This window comes from Canis aureus, chromosome 19 (assembly GCF_053574225.1).
Source record: "Canis aureus isolate CA01 chromosome 19, VMU_Caureus_v.1.0, whole genome shotgun sequence".
In the NCBI taxonomy this organism is placed as follows: domain Eukaryota; kingdom Metazoa; phylum Chordata; class Mammalia; order Carnivora; family Canidae; genus Canis; species Canis aureus.
The window spans coordinates 25,722,377-25,742,982 of record NC_135629.1 but is presented as its reverse complement, the minus strand read 5'-3'; the positions used below and the strand labels follow the sequence as shown (position 1 = coordinate 25,742,982).

Sequence of the window (20,606 nt, the reverse complement as noted above, 5' to 3'; positions counted from 1 at the left end):
TGCGATCCCTACAGAGGAGCTGCCTGGCTTGTTCTGTGAAAGTATTTTTTTCTCTACTCAAGAGCTTGATGGGGGATGAAGAAGAGATTTTGTCCTCCCAAAGAAAAGGTAGAGACAAAGAGAAATGTCAGTAACAATCTCCATCAGGAGGAACTGATGATTCGAAAAGATATTTTTGTTAGGTGGGAGAGGTAGGGGAAATCCAATATCCTCCTTGGTGCTGAGGAACACACAAAAATGCTAGAAAGTATCTTTCTCAAATGCCCCTTTCTTTAAGATTTCAGCAAGCTTCTGGGAATGTTTGGTGTCTTCTCCATATGGCACAACCAAGAGTACTTTGAAGGGATGGTTATGGAAACATTTCAGAGCTCTCCTTGGCATGCACATTTGCAGGCTTCTCCTCCAAGTGCCAGGGATTTTGAGCACTGAGAAACATAGCAACATATAGCAGGAGCCTGGAGCACTGGGAGTACAACACTCTCACTGGCTGCACCAAACACTGCTTCTACTTCCCTCTCCCTACGCACCAGCACTTTTCCCTTCCACTTTGAGACTGTTCTGTTATGCAAAGACTCTAGGTGACTTCTGAGGGGAAGAGAGGACTCAATTTCTCTCATTTCCCTTCTACCCACATAAGCCAAGCTTCTTTTCCTTGTTCCATCTAAAGAACATGTGCTGAACACCTGGCTATCCCAAGTGGCCTCTTGCCTGCTTTTTGCACATTTTGGGGAGAAACAGAGCCTAAATCAGGGGGCAGCAAGCTGTGACCTGTGGACCAAATCCTGTTGTCTATTTTTGTAAGCAAAGTTTTATTGGAGCACAGCCATGCCCATTGACTTACATACGGTCTATGGCTACTCTTGAGCTGCTAAGGTAGAGCTGAGTCGTTGTGACAGAGAGTTTATGGCCTGCAAAGGCAAATATATTTTCTATCTGGTTTCTAATGTCTGGCTTAAATCATGGAGTCACGGATCAGAGCAGCTGAAAAAGAGGAGATTCCAAGAGTTAAATGAGGACAGCTAAATTTCTCATCTTGAGAGCATAAAAGCAAGTGAAGTAGCTCGTTGTTTGCAATACAGTAAACAACACATACTGGACACTTGCCGTCTGCCCAACCACTGCACCAATCACTTTACATATATTCTCTCTTTTTTACAAGGCAGGTGCTCTTATTATTCTCATTTTATAGTGGAGAAAACTGAGGTCTAAAAATATTACATCACTTGCCCTGGCCATCCAATTAATAAGTGGTAGGGTGGGAATTGGAACCTAGGGAGGATTCCAGAGCCCAGAGTCTTGACCATGAGGCCACTCTGTGGAATGGCTTCATGTCCCAAGAGAGTATGGAAATGGCTGCTTCCTCCACTGCCCAGATGAACGGTGTGCTAAGTCTTAGCACTGGGTGGTAGGGGTAGCAGAATTACAGGAAATGTGGATTCCTTAAGGCTTTCATGGACTTCTGAGGCTGTACTCAAAATGTTCTGGTTGAAGGTCGGGTGGAGATGACTCCCTTGCCCAGTTGAAATTGCTTCCCTCTGCCTCATTTACCAGATTTTAAGAAGGAACCAAACATTATCGGTTGCATGGCTATTTGCTATTTTGAAAATTTGTTGGGGGATGAGGTTGAAACATTGAAAATTTAAGTCCAAATTGACATAATAAGGAACACTTTTAAGAAAGGCTTCTGTGTGAGCCTTTCATCTAAAATCTCAGACGACTTCAGGAGTAGTTACTATTTACTCTCTTCTATGACTCCCTCGGGGACCATAATGGATTGTGGCTACTTCAAGACTTGAAGAGTTCCTTTAAGTTGTGTAATATTTTTCCCGGTTTTTTTTGGCTAACACAAGCACTTCACCAACATCTGGGGGGGAAATATTGTGCACCAATTTCTCTCTTTGTTTAGAGTGGCCTTGACCTATATTGGTATTTTAGGCACAGCCTGGGTTCCCAAAACTGTTGTTTATGCTACTGGACATAGTTAAAAGGAAGAAGAAACAATCCCCAAGGACAAAGTCAAAGCAAAATAGCATCTAATTCATAATCTCCGTGTAAGGTTAGAGGAGCTCAGGTACACAAGACATTGAGCCCAGTGTAAGCTACGGGAAAGGTGGTTCCACGCTCAGCTTTACTCTAATAAGCGCGTTGGATATCTTTGTATCCCATCAACCAACCATTACTCGTGAAAATGACCATGAGTCAGCCCTGACTTGGTGCCAGCTCTGGATGAGGAGCTGTACCCTGGCCTCCAAAAAGTGTAGGATCAAGAGGGAAACTTTGAATTAATATCTCTTTTTTAAAATTTTTATTTATTTATGATAGTCACAGAGAGAGAGAGAGAGAGGCAGAGACACAGGCAGAGGGAGAAGCAGGCTCCATGCACCGGGAGCCCGATGTGGGATTCGATCCCGGGTCTCCAGGATCGCGCCCTAGGCCAAAGGCAGGCGCCAAACCGCTGTGCCACCCAGGGATCCCTGAACTTATATCTCTTTTTAAATCTCATCCTATTACATTATTCTTGGTATAGGCTTTATAATGTACATCTTATGTCATTCAGCAACGCATGAAAAGATGATGAATGAGCACGTGCTCAACAGTTCTCTAATGAAAGGGTGTGTGGACAAAATTCACCATTTTGCATTCCTTATCTGAGCATTTGATTAGCACTAGACTCTCAGAGGGTCAAAAACTGGAATGTCCCAGGGGCCAGTGCTTAAGTGCAGAGCGTGTGCTCCTTCTAGACAGAGCAGCTGCTGCTCCAGTCACCCATTTTCTGGCCCACTGTCACCATGTGGAAACAAGTACTCAGCTTGACCCTATCTTTAGATTTTTTTCAAAAGTAGCTGAAAAGCTCATTTTTATGTAAAAAATCATGATGTATGTGTGAAATCTCACGAGACTGAAATATTGGAGACATTAAGCAGCCCTGTGCTCGTCAGAGAACTCTACATCTGTTGGCCAGATTTGGCCCTTGAACCTTCCAGTTTGCAACCTCTACCTTGAATGCTATACCCCCCAAATTTCCACGGTTAAGTAAACTTGCCAAATGCAACAGGATGGGGTCCTTCTTAGATGTTCTTAATGCAGGCTGGTATATTAAATATCCTCAGAAATAGTATAAGAATGAAACCTGTTTAGCTTTTTTTAAACCACTGTTCCCCCAAATCATCAGCCTGTGGACCCTCCTTGTTCCCACATTACAACAAGCTGCAGAGGTGTAGTTGCTAAGAACATACACTGGGCCATAGCTGAGCTGGGCAGTCTTGCTACTATTACTCTCATTTTATACATGAAAGCAATGGAATCCGTGCAAGGCTAAGAAAATTGTTCAGGGTCATATTGCTAGTGAGCGACAGGCTCTGGGTCAGACTTTAAAGCTGAAACTGTTTCTACTGCATTTCTGAAAAAGCTTGAGGATTTTGTTTTCTCTACAGCTGGCACAGTAACAAATTCAGGATTCAGGATTGGTTCTTTAGTTGAACTGTTTAAGAAGAAAACTCATATCCCCTAAAAGTATATCAATGACACTGGTTCTAAAAGCGACACAGGGGCAGGGGTCTCACGTTCTAGTATCACCTCCCCTAGGGAAGCTTTGTGGATCCTCTCCTCTTCCACCCTGCCTTGCCCTGCCCTGAATATTCTGAAATGGCTCCCCTGGCCCTCCCTGCTCCTACCCTCCCCAAACCTCATCACCTTTCTCTCCACCCAGTGAAGGCCCTGATTCAGCAGACCTTGCCTAGCTCCCTCTGCAGACACCCAAGTGGGAGCCAGAGGGAGGGGTAGGTCATGGACTGGGATGAACAAGGAGGTCTGGGAGGTCCTGCTCTGTAGGGCGGAGGTTTGGAAGCAGGCTGGGCTGGCTGGGGGTGCGGTCAGGGCTGAGCAGGGTTGAGAGAGGCCCAAATAATGGCCTGGCCCCTGTTAACACCATTTGGACACCAGATGCAGAATGAGGGCTGCCATTTGGACAGCCTTGAGCCAAACACCATTCCCAGGAGTGAGGGATCCATCCCGCTATGTCTTAAAGATCCCCAGAGAGGCTTCTTCATCTCGAGAGGGGAATTCACTCCTCCCTTGGCAATCACTCCCAGGCTTAACTAACCAGCCTTAATGGGAGAGAGTTCATCCTAGCTTCCAGAGAAACTCTTCCTGCTACGTTTCTTCTCAGAGTCTTTCCAGATCCCCTGAGGGACAGGAGTCCCCGCCCTCCACATATTAACCTTTGATAAACTTGGGGGCCACAGAGGGAGTAGCTCGGAGCCTGAGCCAGAACATGGGTTTGAGTCTCAGAGCATTAATGAGCTGTGTGACCTTTGGGCAAGTTACCTAACATTTCTGTACCTCAGTTTCTTCTATAGAAGGAGGGTAAAAACTCAGTACTGTCAAGAGAAATGGAAGCATACAACCATACAAAATCTTGCACATTGATACCCAGAGTGACATTGATAAAAATCCCAGCGTGGAAACAACCCAAATGCCTATTATGGATAAGCAAATGGAGTATTACACTGTCAGAGAAAGGAATGAAGCATTGGTGCATGCTCCAACATGGATTAGCCTTGAACACATGATGCTCAATGTAAGAAGCCAGCTACAAAAGACTACATGTGCTACGATTTCATTTATATGAAATGTTTAGAATAGGCAAATCCATAAGAGATAGAAAGTAGTTAGTGGTTACTTAGGGCTGGTGGGAGAGGAGAATGAAGAGTGGGTACGGAGTCTCTTTTTGGGGTGATGAAATTTTCTAATGTTGACTGTGGTTACGGTTGCAAACTCTGAATGTACTAAAAACCACCCAGTTAAATACTTTAGATGGGTAAATTGTATGGTATGGAAATCATCTCTCAATGAAACAGTAATTTTAAAAAAGGAGGAAAACCCCCACGGAATCCTACATCATAGGATTATTGTTCACATTAGGTAATACAATGCCTGTAAAATGTTTAGCACAGTGCCTGGTAAAGCCATCAGTAAATGCTATCTTCAATAATAATAATAACTAACATATAGTTACACTTACATCCTATATTATCGTATCACATAAGCAATAATTATGATACACAATATTATATGCAACTACACATTATTATTATTTTTTAAGATTTTATTTATTTATTCATGAGAGATACAGAGAGAGAGGCAGAGACATAGGCAGAGGGAGAAGCAGGCTCCATGCAGGGAGCCCGATGTGAAACTCGATCCTGAGACTCCAGGATCACGCCCTGGGCAGAAGGCAAGGTGCTCAACCACTGAGCTATCCGGGCATCCCATGTAACCACATGTTAAATATAAATTGCATTAGAATAATTATAAAATAATTATAATTTTCCCTTTGTCTCCTCTTCCTCTTAAAACTTTATGATTTCGGAGTGGTCCTCCAATTTTTGAAACACTATTAACATTCTTTTTGAAAACTACGAATATTGTGTCTCATAACATCTATAACACATTGTCATAGTTATCTATACTACATCTGTAAGACGATTGCTATATATGTTCATATTCACGTATTTCAGGCTCTATGAAGGACTATAATACACCATACGGTGCTTGGCATCACTCTTAAGAAACCTTCTATTAGTAGTAGCATTCACCCCGGGACTCCTCTCCTTCTCCAACCTTTCTGAATTTGGCTCGCTTTCTCCAGCTCTTTGCAATGTTTCCCGGCCTCTTAGACAATTCGGAGGGAAAACAGCTCTGAGTTTGGAGAAATTTAATTACAAGCAGGACTCCCCTTCAACTGCCTCGCGTCGCTGCAACCAGACACCAGGAGAAAGCACCCAGCGGTGCGCTCCCAGCCGGGGAGCCGGAGGAGGCGGCGAGGCGCGGGGGCTGGGGGGCTCCCCACGGCCACCTGCGGGGGTGGTGGTGGTGGTGGTGGTGGTGGTGGTGGGGTGGGGGGCTCGGGGGTCCCCTTGCAATCCCGGGGCGCCCTCCCTCAGCTGCTCGCTGCAGCTCAGGGGGTGGGGGGCCGGCTGCGCTCCGCTGGCCCCCGGGGAGGCGGGGAGGGGGCGCGCGGGGAGGGGGGCCGATGCGCGCAGGTGTCTCATTTGCATTCAAATAGCAGCCCCCCCCCCCCCCCCCCCGCTTCGCCCCCCGCCCCGGGGATCCGACAACAAAGGCCTCATTGAAGCCAGGCCTCCGCCTTCCGCGGGCCGAGCTCGGATGGGAGGACGGTCTCCCCGGGAGGCCATCGCTCCCCCACCCGGAGCTCGCCCCGATTCGGTCACGGGTGACCGCGGGACTTCTGAGAAACGCCAGCTGGGCCGGTGGCCGCGACTTCAGGACGGTCGCCCACCGCCGGGGCCGAGGTCCCCTGCAAGCATCTCCTCCCCGCTGGCCCTGGGGCCCCGCCACGCTGCAGTTTCCAGAAGCACAGCCCCGGGCACGCGCTCCGGGCCGAGGGGTGGCGGGACCGCGAACGCCCCTGCCATCCCCCCACCGCACCCCGCTGCTGATCTGAGGCCTGAGCCGGGCTTAGTTTTCATACCTGTTGGGCGGACTTCAAGGAACAACCTGATTTTGCAGCTGTCTTTAAGGAGCTTGCAGGTGGTGCGTGCCATGGTGGCAAGGTTCTTACAATGCTTTCTTCTCATGGACTTTCTTGCAATTGTATGCACACACACACACACACACACACTTAAAAGTGCTTCAAAGAGAAACAAGGAATATATTTAGGAAAGCTCCCCCATCCCCACCCCCGGAAACTGCTAGAAGCAAAGTCATTTAGAGGGAAAAGCTTAGCAAATTGGCATCACAGAGTATCTGAGCTGGACTCTGTGGCTATAATAGGGGCTGGGGTAGTCTTGCTGCTTCTCCGTGGGGGGGAGGAAAATGCTAGTGCAAGCATGTCCCCCGGGGTGCAGGACCGCTGAGTGCATGGGGGGCTGCAGCCCTTTTGCCCTGGCCCTGCCCATCCCTGGCACAGCCCCAACCCCCAAATGGCCAGGGCATCCTTGAGGAAGGCACAGTCTGCTCAGCCATTCATGGGCGCTCAGGCTGTGGCTCTCAGGGACCCAGCTCTGCACTTAATTCTAAAAATGGAAACCCAGAGATATAAATGGACTTCCATCCAACATCACACCGCCCAAACTTTTCATGGTGCATGGAGTCCTCACAGCTTTTGCAGTGCCCGGCTTGAATCCAACCAAGGGGAGTGCTTGTCAAGTGCCTCCCAGAGAGCAGCATCCCTAGAGTCCCCAACAGTTTCTGTAAACCCTTGAGTTCTCCAAGGAAGAAGAAAGAAAAAAAAAGGCTCCGAAAGGAATCATTTCAACATTGGTTCATGAGAGTTGTACGGTTTTGAAAAGAGGAGAAATAAAAGGATTGGATACAAATGGGGAGAGAGAGGATGTAACAGAAAATTTGGAAAGAATGAAGGACCACAAATACTGCGATCTAGACCTACAGTTGAGTATGGATGCAGTCCCTCCTTATATTTAACATTCCTGGAACATCACATCACATCTGTTCATATAACTGGGCCAATTCAATTGTCATATTGAGGCCCTATCCTGCCATACTGGTGGGAATTTTCATCTCAGTCATTTTTGGGATTCCTGACTCTTCCATTCCCAGGGCCTACCTCTGAGCCTAGGGGTGGTGTGGTGGGGGTGCCTTCTGGCTGTCAGACCACAGAGATGGTCTTGGGCATACCACTATCACCCACTATACCCCCAGTGGCTGGTTCTGAAACTTGTGACTGCTTCAGCAGGAAGCTTGGGACACAGGGCTCATCTCCACTGATGCCTCGATGCTCCTCTGAGCCAATTTTCTCTGGGATTCTGAACCCTGGGATTCTGGCCCCATGGCACTTTTGCCTTCAGGTTTCTCCAAGCTCACTCTCAACACTACCCTCTTTGCCTCTGCTCTCAAGAAGGTAAGTTCTCTCTGCTTTCTGCCTTGCCACAAAATTGTATTGGGGGCTCCGAAGCCCAGAATCTGCTATCTGCTTAAATGAGGGAAAAGAGTAAAAGAAAACTGTACATAGAAAAAAATGAATTCATATGTTAAACTACTCTCCAGTCCCACAAACAGGATTTTGCTCCTAGATAGGACTTTGAAATTATTCATCCTATGCCCCTTATTTTACAAACCAGGACATGATGTTTAGAGAGACAAAGTGATTGAACTGATCAGTGTAAAAGGCGGGATATAAAAGAGGGAAATTTCATGTGAATCAGATCACATTTTAAATGTGTTTCATAGCTCATGCTTCAACAAATTCCAGGAAAAATTTTGCTTTGAAGCTAAAAATAAAATAATTCACTTCCTTTTGTTAAGTGAAGGAACATCCCCAATTTCTACCTATTTTATGTGCTTATATTTAGGCATAGAAGGTTTTCTTAGAGTAGGTTCACCTGTTTCCTAAAGAATTAGTTTTATTGGATGTAGCGTGCTCTTTAATTTTTTTTTTTTTTTTTGCTTTTTAAAAATATTTATTTTATTTATAGAGAGAGTGTGCACTTGAGCAGAGGGAGGGGCAGAAGGGGAGGGAGAGAATCCTCAAGCAGACTCTCTACTGAGCACGGAAAGGGCTCCCACAACCCTGAGATCATGACCTGAGTCGAAATCAAGAGTCACATGCTCTACTGACTGAGCTGCCCAGGATCTCTGATGTAACATGATCTTTGAGATTATTTTCCTCAGTGATGTTGCCATAAAGATGAATTAATGTTCTGTTAATGGTGCAAACAGATATTGAGATGTGTCTCCTTGCAGAGTTGTTTTCTTTGGTGCTTTCACTACTCAGATGCCAGCATCTCTCAGTAATAATATGAGAAACCCTATAAACTCCACTCCTTGTCCTAGATGGGCATTTGATATTTAATATCCATTAGTCACTTCAACTCACTTACCAATTTGGTGATCTGAATGGAAAACGTGGATGTAGTAGTTTGCTTCCAAGTTCCTGGGTGTGCACTTCCTCTGAAGCTAAGATGGAATCCAAGGTGGGAGCCACAATAGGCCTGGAAGATCCGGGCCATATCATTAATACCTCCAAAAGGACACTTGTCCCTTTGTCTTGAGAGGTGGGAGGGATTCCAGGATAGAGCTCCCAAAGCCAAGGGAAGAGAGAGTGTGGTAAGAGATGGTAGTGAGAACAAAATCATGCTTTTTCCTCAAGCAGCCAGCTAGGTTGTGAGAACCAGGGCACATTCCAGGCAAGAACTTACTAGATAGCTATGGATACTTCTAGTGGACCTGATATGACTAGCTTTCTCCTAGGTCAGAATTAGATATAAAAATAATAGACGCCAACTTTTATTCTGCACTTTATTCAGTCAGATACTAGTTAAAAGCATGATCTTTTCAGCCCTAACAATCATCCAATGTTTGGCACTGTTACTATTTCTAATTTATAAACAAGGAAGCTAAGCACAAAGAAGTTGTTACTTGCTTTAGGCCAGAGCAGAGCCATTATTCAACCTGAGACTCTGTACCTACCCAGGCAATGGCAGCCTTCACCACCACACTAGATTACCTCCCGCTAGAAGTATTATGGGAGGCCTCCAGGTTGACAAATTTAGTTGTTGATAGAGTCAATGTGAATTAGATGCAATGTGAATTTGATACCAAACTCCTTGGAGTTCAGACTTAACTACATGTGCCATTACACTTGGGGGCATCACAAAAGAGTGTTTCTCAACTCCACTTAATAACAGTTTGCACCTTAAAAACACCTCGTAGGTATTCTTTTAATGACTTCCAACATTGACATCTGAGACGATGTCCAGAAGGATGGAGGGAAAACTAAAATTCGTGTGGAGAATGGAGAAAAGCACACTGATAACATTTACCTGGCATGCATAAGGACATAGTGGCCACCCTGTATAAAAATAAACATTAGACCAGTGTGGGGACCCCATTTATAGAACTATCCTCCCGCTCGCTCAACCGTTTAGTGATTCAACAACTCTTTACAGAGTGCCCATCATGTGCCCAATACCGCAAGAGACAGCAGAGCGTGGCAATCAAGAGTGCAGACTTGACCCAGGCTGCCTGGGTTAGAAACCTGACTCTGCAACATATCATCTGCATGGCCTTGGGCACATTACTTCCCCTTTTGTTGCCTTATTTTTCTCATCTGTAAAATGGGGATAAGTCTCCCTATAACTCTTATAGTCCCTAATTCATAGGGAGGATTAAATGAGTTAATACCAAATGAGTTCATATATGTGAAGTGCTTAGAAGTGAACATGGCCCACTGTAAACACTATTTGAGTCTTTCTTATCATAAGAAAATTTACCCAGTTGCTGAGACCAAAATCCTAGGAACATCCTTCATTTTCCTCTTTTTCTCGTCTATACCTCTCCCTTCGGAAAATATTTCATAAACAAGTCCTTGGATCTTTATCTCCAAAATGTATCTCCCCAAACTACTTTTCTCAGCCTCCTCTGCTACCGAGTCTATGTCACTTTGCTCTCCGTCCTGGACCACTGCAATGGCCATGCTCTTACCTCTTTATCATCTATTCTCCAAAATAATCAGAATGATCTTAGTAAAACACAAATCATCCCACTGTGCCTCTGAAAACCCTACCATTGGCTTCTCGCTGCAGACAGAAAAAAAAAAAAGAAAAAAAAGCAAACTTCTTACTCTGGGTGAAGAGTTTCCAGACAAAAACATTTAAATGTGAATTTCAGGAAAATAATAGTTTTTTCAGTGTAAGTATGTCTCAAATATTGTCCCTGTCCATAGCCTGTGTTTTTATCTTCCAAGCTGCTAGCCACCAAATCCTAGGTAACCTCTTCCATGTTACTCTTGATGGCAAAATTGTTTTGTTATGTACACACCACATATCATCTTCTGAAACACTTGTTTATTATGGATTTCCTCTCACGAGAATTCACGTGCCACAGGGACAGGGACCTTGTATTTCTGGGTCACCACTGTTTTTTTCAGGACTTAGATCTGTGCCTGGCACATAATAGGTACCCAACAAATACTTGTTGAGTAAAGAGTAATAACACCCACCAATACTCTCTTAGTGCTTGTGAGGTTCTCAGCATTCTGCTAATGACTTTCCATGATTTACCTCAGTGAAACCTCAAAATAATGCTGTAAGGGGGGTTCTATTGTTACATCCACTTAATAAGGATGTGCTAACAATAATAACAAAGGCTGGGCTGGTTATTAAGCTATTTTAGCTCCAAATCTATACTCTGCTAGTGACTCTGGGGCCATACCCTACAAGCTCCACTTCTGTTTTGCCAGCAGCTTCCCATTAGGTTCGCCCATGGGGCAGGCTAGAGAAAGGATGCAAGGAGGAGAGAGAAGAGACCTGCTCCTGCTGGTTTTGTGTGTTGTTGCTGTCAGCACCTCTCCAGCATTGGGTTTTAAACTTGGCAGCATCCATTGGTTCCAGTTTCAGGTCTTTCCATTCCCAGAACCAGACGCATCAAACTCTTTAGAGATTCTACTACCAGCAAGCACCAAAGCCTCTAAGGACTTAGCTCCAGTGAGGGCGAGGGTGGGGGGGTGGGGGGCGGGGTTGGGGTGGGGTGGGGAAGGGCTCCTCTGCCAAGACTCTTACTTTCCCTCCTTCCCATTCCTTCCCTTCTTCCCACTCTCCTTTCTCCTAAGGGTTTCTATTAAGAGGTAATAACCCAACCTTTTCATTCCCCTAACACCTGGGATGGCAGCAAGCTTTCTACGCTTGGTACCTCTGTGATACCTTAGTGTCCCTTTTGTGCCTTTTTGGTTTCCTTATGCATGGTTAATGGTCCTTTCTGTTAAATTCTTTCTGATAAAACGTTTGAGATCTTGACTGATGCCAGAAACTGAGCGCAGAGGATTAACAATCGTATTGCCTGACGGCCAAGCAGGAGTACAACGCTTACACAACTAGCTTCAATAAAAGAAAGTTAGAAATGCCCCTGGAGAGGAACAGACAAAACGAAGACCAATTTGGCAGTATCTATATAACTCTATCATAATGATTCCCAGAAGGCAGGAACATGTTGTATGATCTTGGCAACTACCTCTTGGAGCTGGGCAGGGTCAATTCTTAGAAAAGTGATGTTGGATCAATGATCCAACAAATATTCTTTTCACCATTGTTTCAGATCCAACCCGTACTGCTTCCTCCACAGAACCTGTGGCAGATACCCTCAGGGGCTCCCCAGTGCCACAGAGCTCCTTTTCCCTACCCAGGATTCCATGATAGGGTGGAAAAGTCAGGGTCGAACTCTCACCACACTCCTCAGGGTGGAGGAGCTTATGATCCATTCTGGCCAAAGAACTGTAAGAAGAAATGACTGAAGGAGGCGTCTGGGGAAAAGTTTGTCCAGAGAGATGCCAAGAGACTGTCTCTCATTAAAAGCCCACCCCCTATTCTCTTTGCTGCCTGGCTACCTCCTGCTTCCTGCTATCCAATGTGGTTGACATGCTTGGAGCTGTGACTGCCATCTGGACAATGTGCGACAAGCCCAACGATGAAGGGTTACTGAGGAGGACAGGAAAAACCTATGTCCTTAATGACATTGTTGAGATGCTGAATCCACTTAGGAATAGCCAGCTTCAGACTTCTTGCTAAGAAATTAAAAATTATGGTTTCAGTCGCTGTTAGTTTTCTGTTTCTTGTGTTTTAACACATTTTACCTGGTATATCTTCTAATCCCCTAGCTGGAAGCATCTTTCCTTTTGGCTCATGAATCCTTCTTTTGAATTTCCCTATAATTTTGTCCTAGAGTCTGTTTAATTTTTATACATGAAAAATATTTATAAATGCATCTTCTTTTTTTCCCCTACCAGACCTCAAGCTATCAAGGCCAGGAACAACTCTAATTCATCTGGATATTCCACACTGCCTCGAGTAGAGCACCTAACATAGGTAAATACTTAATAATATTAAGTATATATCTTGTACCTCTACCTTAGGCAGAAGAGGTAGGATGATGTCTACAGCTTATATTTGCGATTTAGAATTTGTACTGTCAGAGGAAAGTTATCTAAAAGCCCCCAACTCTGGATTCAGATGGAACTGGATACCTACCTTGGCTCAGCTCCCTATTAGCTAGGTGGCTCTGGATAAATTTTTCTATCTTTATATTCCACTACACTCCAAATTCTCATTCAAATACCACTTTCTACATGAAGCAGTCAATGCTCTTGCTCTCTGTCTCTCTCTCCCAAATTTGGAAGTATTATTTTCCTCTTCTTAACTCAACATTCCCTTTTCTGAAATACCGAATTTTAAATTAATTTTACATACATATGATCGTTCTACATACATTTTTTTTGCTATGTGATTCTTTTCATTTAATGTGTGTTTTTAAAATTAAGTCAACATACAATGTTTCAATGGTTTCAGGTGTACAGCACAGTGATTTGACAAGTCTATATATTATGCTCTGCTTACCACAAATACAGCTACCATCTGTCACCATACAATGCTATTATAATGGTATTGACTATATTCTCTATGCTGTACCTTTTATCTCCATAACTCATTCATTTCATAACTGGAAGCTGTATCTCTCTCACTTAATGTGTTTTGAAGATCTTTTTAGTTCTACACATATAGATTTACCTTATCAGTATAGCATTTAATGGTATAGGCTTATTAGAATATATTTAATTATTCCAATATCAATGGATATTTGTGTTGTTTCCATTTCTGCACACTATATAAAATTCTACAACTAATGTACATGATTTTTTCCACCAGTGTGAAAGTATTTCTCTAAGAGAGACATCCAGATGTACACTGGCAGATGAATACACATTTAGAAATTTAGCAGACTACACCGAATTCCTTCTAATTAGGTAGTAACCGTTAATAGAAGTCAAAGTCATTCAGGTGCTCTTTCTTTGACTTTACTCATCTTCTCAGATTTTGGGACAAGAGCAATTTGGGGCCTTTCAGCTAGTCCAGTGTGTTGCCCTGTTTTGCTACCCATTCCCCTCTATACCCCATCTCTGGGGCAGTGTCAAGATGAGGAGGGAAGAGGACAGGTCTCACAGGCCTCTACATGGCCCTGCCACATTCCAGCTGTGTCACCACAGAAGTGGTTCTAGACCTCTCGGGGCTCTTGGCTGCTTATTTGTGAAACTGGATGAGAAGAGTTCTCACATACTGAGGAGGCAGATAATGCTGAACAACCTTTTCCCCTCATGACCTTCTTCTCCCTTCCTCTATCTTTCTCTGGCATTCTTCAGTTCTTGGAGGTCTATGGGGAGTTTATTGTATTTATATTCCAAATAAGGACCAGTGCAGTAAGTTTGAAATAAAGATGAACATTGATCTTCGGAAGAGAATTTCATCCTCTGAGACTCTTTGCTTCTACAACATGAGTGGATGTGTCACATTCATCTTTGAATCGGCCAACATTCTGAGCAAATCCTACGCATTGTAAATCCCCAATTAATAATGGTGGAACAGATAAATCAATTCTCCTTTAACTGCAGCAGTTCCATGATGAGACTCTTCTGGGGACTAGGGGTTTCCAAAAAAATATAAATAAAAGCAAAACCAGTCCCTGTTCACCATTGTGATGACATGATGGATGCTTGAGGCATTATCACTTTAATCTAGGGATGCAAACTTCTCAGCAAAACAAAAGAAAATTTCTGATATCAGCACTAAAAAAAAGACGAGTGAAACTCAGAAGGATCCTTTGCAATGCCAAGGAGGAAGAAATATATGCCATTTGTTAGAGAGGTCAGATTGAAGAATGAAACTGACCAGTGGGTCTGATAGCAGATAGAGTCCTTCAAAGATGCAAGAATAATAGAAGCATTTTAGAGTCAGGTGCCATACTAAGATCAAGTGAGAGACGTCTGGCTGAAAAAGATGACTTTACAGCCCTTACAACTCTGTGGAAAATGCAACTGGTCAGAGAAGCACTCTATGCAGGCAGACAAAATGCACAGACTTTTCTTGAAAAACATCAATATATTAAGAAAAAGATTCAGGGGATCCCTGGGTGGCTCAGCCGTTTAGCGCCTGCCCCTGGCCCAGGGCGTGATCCTGGAGTCCCGGGGTCCAGTCCCATATCAGGCTTCCTGCATGGAGCCTGCTTCTCCCTCTGCCTGTGTCTCTCTGCCTCTCTCTCTCTCTCTCTCTGTCTGTCTCTCATGAATAAATAAATAAAATCTTAAAAGAAAAAAAAAGATTCAGCAACAGCAACGTTCAACTAGCTGAATACTACTTGGGTAGAGGTTGAAAAATCTAGCATATTATGGAAAAACTCCCTGCTGACATTTTAATAACCTCCATATTAAAAATGATTACTTCCTTCAAAGGGAAATCTTTTAATGTAGATTTTTTAAAAACCAAGAATTAGAAAACTTTTCTTAAAAACGATCAAACCACCTCAGAGTGTCAGTTAGAACTGAGCTTACATTTTGAGAAACAACTTAATTTAATTGTACATTTATTGAATACTTATAATAATAACTGTAACGTGATACATATAAACACATAATTTATATAACATATATGATATAATTATACATGATATATAATATGATATAAAATAATAAAAAATAATATAATTTAGTTTTGTTATACTAATAATACCTAATACTTATTTATTTTTCTGATAATACCTAATAATTAGGAAATGCTTCTTATGCTCTGGACCCTTAAGCATTAAAACAGGGAGATACTCTTAAGTCTACACAAGAAAGCCAAGACTTAGAAAGGTTGCTAACTTGCTCAAGGTCATGCACTTCGTAAAGGAGGAAGCTGAGACTTTAATCAGTGTGATGTGACTCCAGAACCCATGCTTTTAACTGTTTGGATGTGAGGTTCTACCTTGAGCGTTTTGATGCACATATGATGCAGACATTAAGCTAACCTATTCTGAAAGATGCTACATCTCATTGGTGAGTTACACACAGACATAAGCAACACCAACACCAGACAAAATAGATAATGTACCAAGCCAAAATTCGGGTAGCAAGCAACAGAAACTGATCACCTGATTTACGCAGTAAAGGAAATTACTGTAGGGATGTTGATAACATCACAGAGTCACTAGACAGACTGATGACCAGTATTAGAGACTAAATGAGACCATCTGAAAGCAAGATGTTCATCAGTGATCTTCCTTCAACCGGATATAACTATGCTTAATACTGAAAGAAGAAAAAAATTGAAAATGTAAGGATTAGTCTTTCTTGGTTTGTTAAACATACAGTATCTAGTGTTAACCTCACTGAGGATGGTTTTCAAGTTTTTTCACTTGTTTGTATAATGGAGAATAAAAAGGAGTTGTAAAGGTCTGGTTGATTTTCACACAAGGGTGTTTTAAGAGGATATATATATATATATATATATATATATATATATATATATAATTTATGATAGTCACACACACACACACAGAGAGAGAGAGAGAGAGAGGCAGAGACATAAGCAGAGGGAGAAGCAGGCTCCATGCACCGGGAGCCCGATGTGGGATTTGATCCCGGGTCTCCAGGATCGCTCCCTGGGCCAAAGGCAGGCGCCAAACCGCTGTGCCACCCAGGGATCCCAAGAGGTTATATTTTGGATGTCTTATTAGTATCATGAAACTGTCAGAGTTTTCTGTATTTGGGGAGGAAGTAAAGCAAAGCATACAGGAAAGCTACCATCATAGCCCCCCAAAGAATATTAGTATCTAAATAAGTCTCCCTGACTTTAGTAAACATCTAAAAAATGTCTCCCAGTATTTATAATGGTAAGTCACAGGCCAAATCTGTGATCTTTTTGAGGTAAGAATTTTGTTTCTTTTCAGAGATTATTATGGCACCAGGATGATTGATGCTCAGGAAACTTTAGCAGACGACTCAGGCAGAATGATGACATCAGGTAAATGATTCTCTCCTTGACTTTGAGTCTCTGCCACCCTGGCCATCATACATATTTTATGGACCTGCCAACAGCACCTTCTTCCTTTTTTGAAGAGTATAAAGATTAAATTCACTTCTCTTTCCTTGAGCACACACAGATGGCTTCTCTGTTTTTTTCCCCCCTCTGGGGTTTTAATTGTGTTTTCAAGTCTCCACTTGTAACCTCTCAAAAACCTATCTAAAAATAATCACCAAAGCTGCAAATCCAGATTTTCAGATCAGGAAATATTCTCTGATTTATGAACTGTACAAGTTGGGTGTAACTGACAAAGCCTCGTCACTCATCACAGATTGTTTGTCTCCAGCTCGCTTCTCTCTCCATCTATCTCTGTGCATGGCTCAGAAAATCCATTTAAGATGAGATTACAACATAGTCTCATTAACCTTGGCAGCTGGGCAATCAGCACTGGCCTTTGGTTCTGAGGCCAGCCAATAAGCTCCAATGCCTGGCTATATTGATCGACATGATGTTCTTCCCAACCCAGAGCTGCAGCTTGAACTGCTTTTGGTAAAATTCCATTCCAGGCAAACACCTGGATTCATGCCACTGATTGGACCTGTGCAGACATTTGTCTATCATCTGAGAATTATTCTTCAAATGCTGGAAGACATCAAGGTTTACATATCTCCAAATCCAAAATGAAAAATGAGATCTGGTTTATGTGCTGCAAATTGAAAAGGCCTCCTATCCCTCATACCTGTGGGGCCCTAATCAGAATAATAAGACTTTCCTCCCTTCCTTTTTCTTTTGCTTGATGACTTTATACTCTCTCTCTCAAAGTTTCCCAGTCAGAAGTATACTCAACTTAGAACAACATCCTGCTCCTGATAGGAAGAAAAAAGGCTCTTTGCTTCTCCTGTGGTAAGAGGAGATGAATCTCCCAAGGAAAGAAAAAATCATCTGTCTATGCTTCCCTGACTTGAGAAAGAGCATAACTGGGACACAGTATTCTGACTTGGAATCCATTAAATACACTGGACTTGCAAATTTAATTATCCACAGCAGCCAGATGGGTAATATAAAAAGTGAAGCAGATCATATTTGTCTAATAATGGCACCTGTGGCCAAGATAGTTACTGCTCATCAGATATTCTGTGTGCTCCCTTGGGGTTAGGTCAGGGCCATGTGACTATTTCTGACCAATGGATTGTACATGGAAGCAATTGTATCACTTCTAGGTCAGGGCTGTTAACAGCTGTGTGCCAACTCTATTTCTCTCTTCTTTGCTCTTGTGACTTTGGATTTCAAATCTTCCATGTAAAAGGGAGATAGTCTCTGATCTACATTCGATATTATGCAAGGTAGAAAGAAATCTTTATTGTTAAGCCACTGAGATTTTTCAAGTTTGGTCCAGAATAGCACTAATGCTAATTACCCAAATGTGACATCTTAAATTGTATGTTTGAATACAGATATGCTTTGTTTATCGAACATTTAGACATGTTCCTCACTGTCCCAATGAAATATTCTGGCTCTTACTTTTCTTTAAAAAAATCTAATATTTGTAAACCATACATTATATATGGTGTCCATATCCAAAATACATAAAGAACTCCTATAACTTGGGACATGTGGGTGGTTCAGTCGGTTAAGCATCCAATTCCTGATTCCATCTCAGGTCGTGATCTCAGAGTTGTGAGATTGAGTCCTCAGTTGGGCCTCATGCTGTGCATGGAGCCTGCTTAAGATTCTCTGTCTCCCTCTGCCTCTCCCCACTCATGCTCTATCTCTCTCTAAAATAAATAAATACAATCTTTTTTTAAGAAAAAGAACTTATATAACTCAATAACAACAACAGATTCTATTAAAAAATGGACAGAGGGACTAAATAGACATTGTTCCAAAGGAGACATCCAGATGGCAATAGGTACATGAAAAGATGTTCAACATCACTTGTCATCAGGGAAATGCAAATTAAAACCACAATGTGGTAGCACCTCACACTTGTTAGAATGTCTATCATTAGGAAGACAGAGATAACAACTGTTGGTCAGGTTGGAGAAAAGGGAACCCTTGTGCACTGCTGATAGCAATGTAAATTGGTGCAGCCAGTATGGAAAACAGTATGGCGGTTCCTCAAAAAATTAAAAATAGAACTACCACATGATCTAGCATTCCACTTCTGGGCATATATTCCCACAGAAAAAGAAAACAGGATATTGAAGTGATAACTGTACTCTCATTTTTGTAATAGCATTATTCACAATAGCTAAGATATGAAAACAATCTAAGTGTCTGTCAACTGATGAATGGAAAAAGAATATATATAAATATATAAAAGGAATATCTATGTAAAAAATATATATAAGATGAAATATTATTCAGTCTCAAGAAAAGTAAATCCTGCTGTTTGCTGCAACATGGACAAACCTTGAGGTCATTATGCTGAGTGAGATTAGTCAGGCAGAGAGAGAGAGAAACTCTATATGCTATCATTTATATGTGGGATCTAGAACAGCCCAATTCCCAAAAACAGAGAGTAGAATGGCAGCTACCAGGGGCTTGGGAGATGTTAAGGTTACATACTTGCTACCAGTAGATAAGTGAGTCCTAGGGCTCTAATGCACAGCCTAGTGATTGCAGTTGACAATATTGTATTATAAACAATATTATATTATAAACCTCAAATTGGCTAAGAGACTAGATCTTAATTATTGTAATCACAAAAAAAGAAATGATAATTATGTGACACAATAGAAGTGTTACCTAATGCTATGGTGGTAATTATACTGCAATATATAAATATATCCAATCAGCACACCTGGAACCTTCAACTTACAAACTTTACATGTAAACTACATCTAATTGCAAAAGTTAAAAAAAATAATAATGAAGTTGGCTAATATTTGTTTTGTCATCACAATGTCCCTTTATCATCTCTAGTTTACAGAGGAGAAAACTGAGACACAGTGAAGCTAGGCAACTTGCCTAAGGTCACACACCAAGTAGAAGTAGAGTTGGTAGATTTAGCAAATAAAAATACTTGGGACATACTTACACCAAAAAAAACAAAAAAACAAAAAAACAAAAACGATTCAATGTTTATCTGGAATACAGTTGTAATTGGCTTTCCTATTTTTTCAATCTGGCAACCCTAAGTAAGGAGGGCCTATCAGAATTTGAACCCAGCAGTCTGACTCTAAGTCCACGAGCTTCACCACATGCTACTCTACTTCTCAGGCTATTTTTGGTTCTATACTTTTTATTAAAAACATGGATAAAGGTAGTATTTCGTGTTCTTCTCAACTCTATTCTTGACAGCAAAGAAATGTGAGTGGAGTAAATAAAATGAAAAGAGGCCAATGTGTTGGAACCACAAGATCAGTCATACAACAGGGAGTGGTAGGGACTGTGACAAATTTGAGACAATATGCTTCATCTAAAGAGAACACTTTCTATTAAGTGTTGTAGATTGTTGCCATGTGGGAATTCAGGCTTCTCTAAAAGAAACCAGGAATCTAGATTTTTCTGGGTGATGTTCTCCTATGTTAAGATGTTGGCAACTCAATTAAAGTAATTATAATCTTGCATGCGTCCACATAGTTCAAGCCAAACAGAACAGGTCTACAGGCTGGAATCAAGCTCTGTGTCACCAGGTGTGATTTCTGCATTCACAGAAAGAATGCAGAAATCCGTTGTTGCATTAGATTGCTGGGAACTTTCACCCTCTACATCTACCTCCTTCCTTTGGAGAAACTAGTGTTGAGACTATAATATAAAAATTGCTGTCATAATTATGTGGATATTTCTAAATTACTA

At 42.3% G+C, this 20,606-nt stretch overlaps 2 long non-coding RNA genes across 2 annotated transcripts in view; one reads left to right on the top strand and one right to left on the bottom strand.

Annotated features, from left to right (window-relative positions):
- Window positions 1-6,978, bottom strand: part of LOC144289776 (uncharacterized) — a 47,393-nt gene extending 40,415 nt beyond the window's left edge. Inside the window, exon 1 of the long non-coding RNA XR_013357698.1 lies at window positions 6,494-6,978. This is a non-coding gene — a long non-coding RNA (uncharacterized LOC144289776). The remainder of the gene's footprint in view (window positions 1-6,493) is intronic.
- The window catches only part of LOC144289775 (uncharacterized), a 66,606-nt gene extending 49,504 nt beyond the window's left edge, over window positions 1-17,102 (top strand). The window contains exons 7-8 of the long non-coding RNA XR_013357697.1: window positions 12,761-12,839; window positions 16,732-17,102. This is a non-coding gene — a long non-coding RNA (uncharacterized LOC144289775). The remainder of the gene's footprint in view (window positions 1-12,760; window positions 12,840-16,731) is intronic.
- Window positions 17,103-20,606: the final 3,504 nt, after the last annotated feature.